Genomic DNA, 9,003 nt, shown 5'->3' with positions numbered 1-9,003 from the left:
GATTGGCCCTGAGCTAACATCTGTGCCCATCTTCCTCTATTTTGTATGTGGAATGCCACCACAGCACGGCTTGATGAGTAGTGCATAAGTCTGTACCTGGAATCTGGGCCTGCAAACCCCAGGGAGTGCGCGAACTTAACCACTATGCCAGCAGGCCAGCCCCCAGTAATCTGTGTTCTTAATCAGCACTTCAGACGATACTTCAGCAGGAACGTTTGAGAATCACTGCATTAGGAGATAGGAAAGACTGTTTCTAAATGTGCAAGTATTATGAGAGAGTAAGAACAAATCTCACATGGTCTCCCTTAATACAAACCAATTTCTGTCAAAATGTGATCTTGTGTCGCTCACTTCTTCCTTCCAAAAGATGACTAGATATGCGTAACTGGGAACTTGGACATGGCTCCCATCTCTTACTAAACTTGTCTTTTTCACCGTTGTAACCCTGTACTTGGCATAGTTGCTGGCACACAGTAGATATCAATAATTTGTGTTCAACAGTTGAATATCCAAAGCAAAACCTCTCCTAGCTGTCCTAGTATATAGAAATAGGAGTTTTTCCAATTTTTGGCTGGAATGGTACGAGGATCATTTGAGTACAAGGAAGGTAACACACACAGGCAAATGTCTGATCAACTTATACCTTGTTTTCCTCCCTCTAGAAATGCTTCCTTCTAGCTCTCAGGGCCACTACCCTTGTGGGGAATATCAAGCTCCTCCACAAGGCTAAGCTAGGCCAAGCAGAGACAAGTGGACTAGGGGAAAAGGGCAGGCATATGGATTCTTCTTTATTGTAGATACTCTCTTTCTAGAGGCTTTAGTCTGCAGAGAGCCTTGGAGTACCTTTTAAAAAGGATTACCTACCTCTGAGGATGATAGATCCTCAAATATATACAATGAGAGGTTTATAACAATGGACTCTTGCTATACCTGACACAGCTCTACCCCTCCCACTAGAACTCTGAATTATTTTGCTGGAGGCTACAACATTCTGAGCAGTTTGTTGGGAGTTGACAGAGGTGGGGATAACTCACCCGGTACAAGCTTAGCAGAGCTGAGCCGCTGCAGCTTGTTGGGCTAGCCTTTGATGCAGACTGGTTGGACGGGTTCTGGATCCACAGAAGAACCGGTTTGACTGGCCTGTTATGCCAACATATTCTGGTTTGATTCCATGTTCCACAGACGGTAGAAACCTGCCCAGCCAGTTAAATGAAAGGCATATTAGGTTATCCATTGCACACTGTATATAGCTCAGATGCCACAGAACTCTTCCACACAGCAGTAGCGTCTAGCAAACTAGCATTGTCCAGAGTGGTGGCTTCCTCTGATTTACCGTTTAAGCGTATAGCTTCAGGGAGTGTCAGCAGTGAAACACTTCTGCTTTTGACCAACAGCAGAGGTTTTCTAAATAAATTGAAGGGTAAGTTAATACATTTTTTTGTATTTCGCAATTTTTTATGCACTTTTGGAAGGTTCAATTAAGAAATGATGTTTAAGAAGTTATCTATTTTTAACATGACATATATTTACATTATGCCTTTTATGTAAAGCTGGTTAGATATTGTTTTATAATACTTGCATATATGTTCATTGATTTGTTTCGATAAAGGTTATTTGGTATATAGTACACTTTTGCTATATTTTATTGTAAGGTGGGCCTGGTTATAGTCATTAAGAAGCTGGGTTGAATAGTTTTGCTAAATATATTTCACCTATTAATGATTCATCTTAAACCATCTACTTTGATAATATACTATCATGTTTTACAGGCTGTTGTTATATAGCAAAAATTTTATATGGTAAATCTAATTGTGGATAAAATAATAATGGCCTTTTTAAGGCATAAAGAAAAGTAGTCTTGGCCTGCTTGGTGATCCTAAGTACATTAGGGGAACAATTCACAGCAAGAATTGAGGAGTGTGAAAAACAAAGATTGTGGAATCTGGTAACTGATTAACTATTGGAGCTCAAAAGTACTTGCTGAGCTGAATAGAAAGGAATGAAGACAGGTTTTGTCATGCCTATTAGGTCTGAAAAACTTTTTAGGTTAAAGAATATTTGGATTTTCTTTTCATTTATATTATATTTTAAAATAATTCTTTTTCTTCTCTCTTTCTTTGATCTAATTAATTTATTTTAGTAGCTTGTGTCATTTAAAATGAAAGTTACCAATCCCTGTAGATTTATTTTGGCATACCAAACTACCCCCTTAGTTATTAACATTAGACTGAAGTAAATGCACACATCTTCTGGGCATTCAGTTTAGCATAACAGCTGATATATGAATTTCCCTAGGAATTAAAATACCTTTTTAAATAGATTTATACTGAATGTTTTCCTGCCCAGAACTACCTGTAGGCCATCTTACTATGACTGCTTTGAACAGCAAGATTGATGCATCCTTTTCCTTGTCCCTAGAGTCCATGCTCAGACCCAAAGTCTATAAGTCTCTTTAGGATGTTGATGAAAAAAAAAATGTTCAGACGAGATTTCATTTTTTGCAGGGAAACCCTTTGGATACCTTTTAGTCCCACTCCAAGGCAATTCTGCATAAAACTTCTGATAATTTAGCTAAATTTCTAAAAAGCTGTGTAATGTTGAATCTGCAAAAGAAATGTGCTGATTCAGCAAATCAAAATTAATTTTATTCAGCATAAACTGTATTCTGACAATTTTGGGGGAATATGGATTGAAATTTTTAGTTGTTTGAATTTTTCTCTTTTCAATTAGTTTTCAGGCAAGATATAGACATGTCAATAGCATATACTTTAGTGTTTCTGATAAATATACTATATACAGTAATCTAGAAAATTTAAACCATACTGTTTAAAATACAGGGCTTACTGTTTAAAGATAAACTTAATTTGGGATTCTAATTTATTTATTGAGCATTTTTTATGTTTATGGTTTTGAGGAAAGCTGTTTAGGAACTAGATACATATTTCATATAAAATCTATGGGTAAAATTTCAAGCCTAACTACATTTTGGAGAGAGATTCTAGAGTTTTCATTTAGTAGGATTTTCAGTTTCAAATATATAGAAGTCTTATTAAATATGACCTTTATGCATTTTCCATAAATTGATTCCTTTATAATATTGATACCTTGTGATGTTTAGATTAAAATTAAGGATATATGAATTTCAATCAAATTAGGAGTCAAGTGTGTTTGTACATGTGAATCTGTGTGTGTGCATATACAGCCCTATATTATCTCAGAGGCCAGGTAAAAAGGTGTTTTCTCATTTAATAATCTTTTTATTCTTTAAGTCTAGTGGGGGATGCATTCCTCTGTCTTTATTCCTAGCCACAGTTTCACACAATGACTCTTTTTGTCAACAATGCTAGCTTTCTTAACAACTGTAACCTCTTTCCTTCCTGAATATCTTCATGTATTTCCTACCAAAAGCACTTAGAATCGTGATATTTAACTAGAATGATTCTTGAATAAAAACTTATGAATCCAACTCCTCATGTTTGAGTTGAATGAAAAGCCCAAAAATGTAGTTATATCACTACTTTACAATCCAATGGTAGAGCTGGAACCAGAACATCCCAGTTGCCTGAATACAAACTCAGGCTAATATTTTTTCAGTACCCTACATCAACTCTCCTGAATACTACATGAAATCTATGTTTTCTAAAGGATTTGTAAAAAGATAAAATTGTGTCGTATAGTTATGTTAAGTTTTTACTGAACTAAGAAATTATTTGCTTTTATATTTTAATCTATACCATTATTGCCCCCAAACTTTTTTGGCAGAGTGGCTGAATTTATGGGTTGCCATTGGTAATGAAGGTGACTACCCCCTCAAACTCTAATCTCATAATGCCATCATGAAATTTTGTATCAAACTGATAAGAGTACTTTGCATTCCTTCATATTTTCCCAGATTTTCTGTGGACTCTGCTGTCATTTTCTGATGTAATATTGCTTTAAACTCACAACTGTTCATTTTCTTAGTATGTATGTATGTATGTATTTTTGTATTGTTTTAGTCACTCATATGGATATAGTTTAAGATTTGCCAGAGAAGTTAGTACTTCTAAAATTTGGTTAGAACTGACAGGAAAATTTCAATAAGGTTATGGAGAACAGAATTTCAGGATTTAAAACCCATCTTAAAGGTGACAGAACCTGTTATTTAAGTGGTGAGCTCTTAATACAATGCTTTGCACACAAGTGTTCAAAAAATGCTTTAAATGTTTTTACCTTCAGGAATTCCAAGGAAGTGGCACTACAGAAAGCTTCAGAACCAAAAGCTTGACTATTTAAATTCAGATTCCTGGAACTAAATGTTAATTCTCCTAATCCCCTTATCTTTTCACAGGTAAAAGCCTACCTGAGGGATGCTTCTAAATTTGGTAAATTTAGTTAAGTCCATGTGGACTCTGGAAAATAATTACTTTCTTATCTTTACAATCAAGAGAAAAGGTAGTATATTGAAAAACATATGGGCTTTTGAGCCAAACTGAGATGGGTTTGAATACTGACTCTGCTACAAACTAGTTTACTTTGGGAATTACTTAATTCTCTGAGTTCTCTTTTCTCCATCTGTAAGTTAAGGAAACTAATATCATTCTCCAAGGGCTGTTGGAAGGATTAAATGACATATTGTGTGTAAAACACCTAGCACAGTTCCTAGAACACAGTAGGTGCAGCAAATGTCAATATACTTCCCACTCCTTTAGAATGTGTAATAAATTTCAACAAATAGCTTGAGTAAGAGAAGTCAAAGCTTAACTTAGAATATACATTTTATTTTTGTCAGAGAGATAAAAATTAAATCAGTAACTTGGAAAGCATTAAGATTTAATATTGGATAATATTTTAACCTTATTAAATTAAAAAGATTAGAAACCCATATAATCAAGTTCAATTAAAGAATCACTTCAAAGGAGGCTTTGTTAAATGTATTTTGAGAGCAATATACCAAGGTGATTAAAATGTTTAAACAGTTTAAAAAAATTCAAATTTCAATCATCTATACCAAAGGAAGGAACTGCGACATAGATAGGCCAAGTTATACCTTACTGTGCCTGATATCTGAGTTTTCAAAGGCATTTTATATCTATTATTTCATATGACATCAGATTAGTTGGCCAATGCTCTAAGGATTGTGCTCTTTCTACTACCAATTGAATTACTTCTTCAGGGCTCTAGAATGTGTTTTTTCCTACAAAATATTCTCTTCCAAATTAAATTTATTGTAGGTCAATATTAAATTATATTGCACTCTCTTGATAGTAAATAATGACAAGGAGAGTAAGTCCAAAATGTGTTGAATGTAAGAAGTAAGATTGAATAGGATTTAGCATTTTCTAAAAATAATATTGAATTAGCTCAGACTGATAAATTGATTAGGAGACAGAGGCAATGAGCAAAGTTCACAAGTGAGATATTTATGAAATGTATGCCATTGGTCAGGAGGTAGTTCAGAATAATGTGACAAAACATTCTAAGAGCTTGCCTAACTAAAGTTGGGTCAGTTGACACATCTTCCAATGTGTGAATTAAGAACAGGAAATAGTTTATAACCTGATATTAGAACCAAAAAATAGATCCACTTATAACACAAACTGATCTTACTGAGCTCTTGCAATCAACTTTAACTTCCTAAAAGATGTTTAACTGCTATCTATACAAATAAGCTTTATGCTGATACTGTAATTTGAAATGTATATTCACAGTAAACGAATTTTGTTTTTCTCAAAGTGAAAAGCTTGTATGTAAATGGCATACCTAAAGACAAAATACCACTTCACCAATTTAGCCTATTAATTATTCTTATTAAAACTATTTTATTAGATACTTAAGCAATTTAGCTTTATGTGACTAGTCATTAAATTAGTATTTAATTTGCATTTATTTTCATACATTTAGAGTAGATATTACAATAAACAACTGAAAAGAAGGCAGAGAGTAACATAAATTTAAAATATATTTTTAAAACATTTCTATATAAATAGATAATTTGGATAATTCAGGACCAACAACCAAACTTGCTATGCTTCAAAAACTAACCGGGAAATAGAAAATGTTATAGCTCATCGTGTTAAAGACATATAACCTTGAAAGTAATCAGAACACTATTATCTTAGAAGTTACATATTACCGACAAAGTGAAAATGTAACTTGCATAACAAATTTTTAGTTTCAAAGTTCTATTTTAAGTTTATTCCCTTAAAGGTTCTTTTTTTTTTTGAGGAAGATTAGCCCTGAGCTAACTACTGCCAATCCTCCTCTTTTTGCTGAGGAAGACTTGCCCTGAGCTAACATCCATGCTCATATTCCTCTACTTTATATGTGGGATGCCTACCGCAGCATGGCTTTTCCCAAGTGGTGCCATGTCCGCACTTGAGGTCTGAACCAGCGAACCCGGGGCTGCCAAGAAGCGGAACGTGGGCACTTAACTGCTGCGCCACCGGGCCAGCCCCTCCCTTAAAGGTTCTTTGCCTATCATTTTTGCAATGATTTGGATTAGGAACGAGAAACACTTCCTTCCAAGAGGAAAATGTTTTATTTATTTATTTTTATTTTGGTGAGGAAGATTGGCCCTGAGCTAACGTCTGTTGCCAATCTTCTTCTTTGTGCTTGAGGAAGACTGTTGCTGAGCTAACATCTGTGCCTTTCTCTATTTTATGTGGATGCTGCCACAGCATGGCTTGACAAGCAGTGCTAGGTCTGCGCCCGGGATGTGAACCTGTGAACCCCAGGGCATGCGCAAACTTAACCACTATGCCACTTGGGCTGGCCCCTAAAACATTTTAAATCTAATGAATTTCTGAATTTATCTTGAAACATTAAGAAATACAGATTGATAACTTTACATAGCTTGCAGTACAATATTTACGGACGTGGAGAAATACTATAGAATTCTGTGTTGAGGTCTTCTATAAAAAAATTACACAACGTATACAGGTCTAAATTTGGAGGGCAGGGGTCTACTAACTGAAAGTAGATGAAATACAGTCTGAGATGGAAGGATCATTCACATTTCTGAAAATATTAATATTGTAATCAATATTCAATAATATAATAAGAACTGAATGGTAAATACCATCTACATAGCATTTTAGTGAGCTGTTAAATGCCACTCTAGTCACTTTCCAAGCTATTGTACAACAAAATTTAAAACAAATACATGTTGCTCAGGAACAAGCATACTGTTTTTTAACTATAATATAGAACTAACCACTGGAACGTGGCTACAGGCCACTGGAACTGGGTTACACTGGAGCCTGGCTATACGCCATTCAGCAAGAAAAGTTGTTCAGTCCATTCCAGCATGACAATACCAGTCTTTTTTCCCACAGTTTTACTTGTTAAGATGTGTTTACTTCTTTGAGATGAATGACATGTTGTTCTAGTTCTACCAGTAAGTATAAATTAAACATGTCTAGCATAAATTAAATTCTTAGCAGTTCCTTGTTACCATTAACAAACCACATGTTAATACTAATGTTAAAGCCAAGTAAGCACTATCAAATCAAATTTCTAGAAAAGAAGAGCACGGTGATGCTGAAATTAAAATTGGGATATCTTTTTAATCTGAATTCCCTGGCTGTGGTTTGTTCACTTAGTTTATTAGAACATGTGATTAATGGTGCCATGATACTAATTCAGTTCCTGTGGAGTCAGTTAGCTTTAATTTATTTTGTAGTCACGGGTTATACCCAGCAGTATTACCACTGTAATAAAGCAGCAATGTTTCTCGAAGTGTGGTCTGTGGACCATCTCATTCACCTGGGGTATGCCTACCAAAAATGCATATTGCTGACCTCCATTCTAGACATACCACGTTAGAATCTCTAGTGGGTAGATACTATGAATCTACATATTTATATATTTTCTAGATTATTCTAATGTCTAATAAAGTTTGAGAAGCAGCAAGAAAAGCTTCTCTTGCTTATAAGAGAACCATTATCACTATCAAAAAATAGCCTCAAATGCACATGGTTCAACCAATCTTGGGTCAGCATTAACATCCTTACAAATTACTGCATACAATTAATTTGACTGTCCCATCCATGAATGCCAACCTTCAAAAGTTAAATTTTCCATTAATAACTTTAAAATAGTGAAATGAAAATCTTACGTTTAACCTTTATCTCTTAAGTTGGGTTCTCTGTGGAAAGTAGAGCCTGTGTCCTCCAGATTATGCGTAAGTTCTTTATTTGGGAATTCATCCTAGGAACAGGAGTGGGGAATTAGGAGAAGAAAATGGAAAGGGAGGGAAAGCCAATACAAGAGTGCATCCTGGAGCTCATCCCCCACTATGGGCAAAGTCGGCTCAATCCCAGTATCTTCTTAGGAGTCAGCAAGCTCCTTCAGAATTGCCTGCGAGATGTGAGAGGAGCACTCATTCACCAGTTCTGCCTTTCGTCATTTACGGGTTGCCTCATAGGTTGTGAATTTCCTCACACTTTCAGGTTGTGCTCCTGTTTCCAAAGGTTGTAGAGAAGCTCCCAGGTCAGAAAGTCAAGTGAGGGGCTGTCAGGTTTCACCTGCATGAATCTGGCTGTCACTGCAAAGGCTGGAGCAAGCGGGGCCCAAGAGGTATCCAGTAGATCACTATTAGAGGACAAACATGGTGAAACTGCTTTTTCCTTAGTTTACCAACATAATTTTAAGTAATATATTATACAACTAAAATGGATTTTCTGAGAAATGAGTACAGCAATTTCAAACAGAAAGTGAGGAACTTTAGCCTATTTTTGTCTGATGTATTTGATCCATTCCCACAAAACCTGAGAGGCACTGACACTTGATCTTCTGTGAGAAAGGTATTTTCTAATAAACTACATTTCATTTCCTGAATTTGGTTGCCAATTTTTAAAGGGCCAAACAGCAGCAAAATGAACAGTTAGTGTGTATTCTGTAAATACTTTTATTTACAGCACTGATCCAAAGACTTTATTGTTCAAGTTTACATTGGTAAAATTATAGTAAAAAGAGACTGAATACTTTGAACCCTCAAGTAACACTTCTCACTATAGTGAA

At 35.2% G+C, this 9,003-nt stretch overlaps 1 protein-coding gene and 1 long non-coding RNA gene across 6 annotated transcripts in view; one reads left to right on the top strand and one right to left on the bottom strand.

Annotated features, from left to right (window-relative positions):
* Positions 1–1,068: 1,068 nt before the first annotated feature.
* LOC111774703 (uncharacterized) lies at positions 1,069–8,564 on the bottom strand. The gene is made up of 3 exons (XR_011420943.1): positions 8,425–8,564; positions 8,099–8,190; positions 1,069–1,193 (listed from the first exon to the last, which is right to left on the bottom strand). It is a non-coding gene; the product is annotated as an uncharacterized lncRNA (long non-coding RNA).
* RBBP8 (RB binding protein 8, endonuclease) overlaps positions 1,181–9,003 on the top strand; it is a 103,661-nt gene continuing 95,838 nt past the window's right edge. For 3 of the 5 annotated variants that reach the window (XM_070220743.1, XM_070220739.1, XM_001915082.6), the window contains exon 1: positions 1,181–1,420. The gene's annotated coding sequence lies outside the window, so the exon portion shown is untranslated. The remainder of the gene's footprint in view (positions 1,421–9,003) is intronic. The other 2 variants (XM_070220731.1, XM_070220736.1) reach the window with 2 other exon arrangements.

The sequence above is a fragment of the Equus caballus genome, chromosome 8, assembly GCF_041296265.1.
Source record: "Equus caballus isolate H_3958 breed thoroughbred chromosome 8, TB-T2T, whole genome shotgun sequence".
NCBI lineage: Eukaryota > Metazoa > Chordata > Mammalia > Perissodactyla > Equidae > Equus > Equus caballus.
Note: the sequence above shows the minus strand (reverse complement) of the source record. Positions and strands in the feature narration are given on the sequence as shown.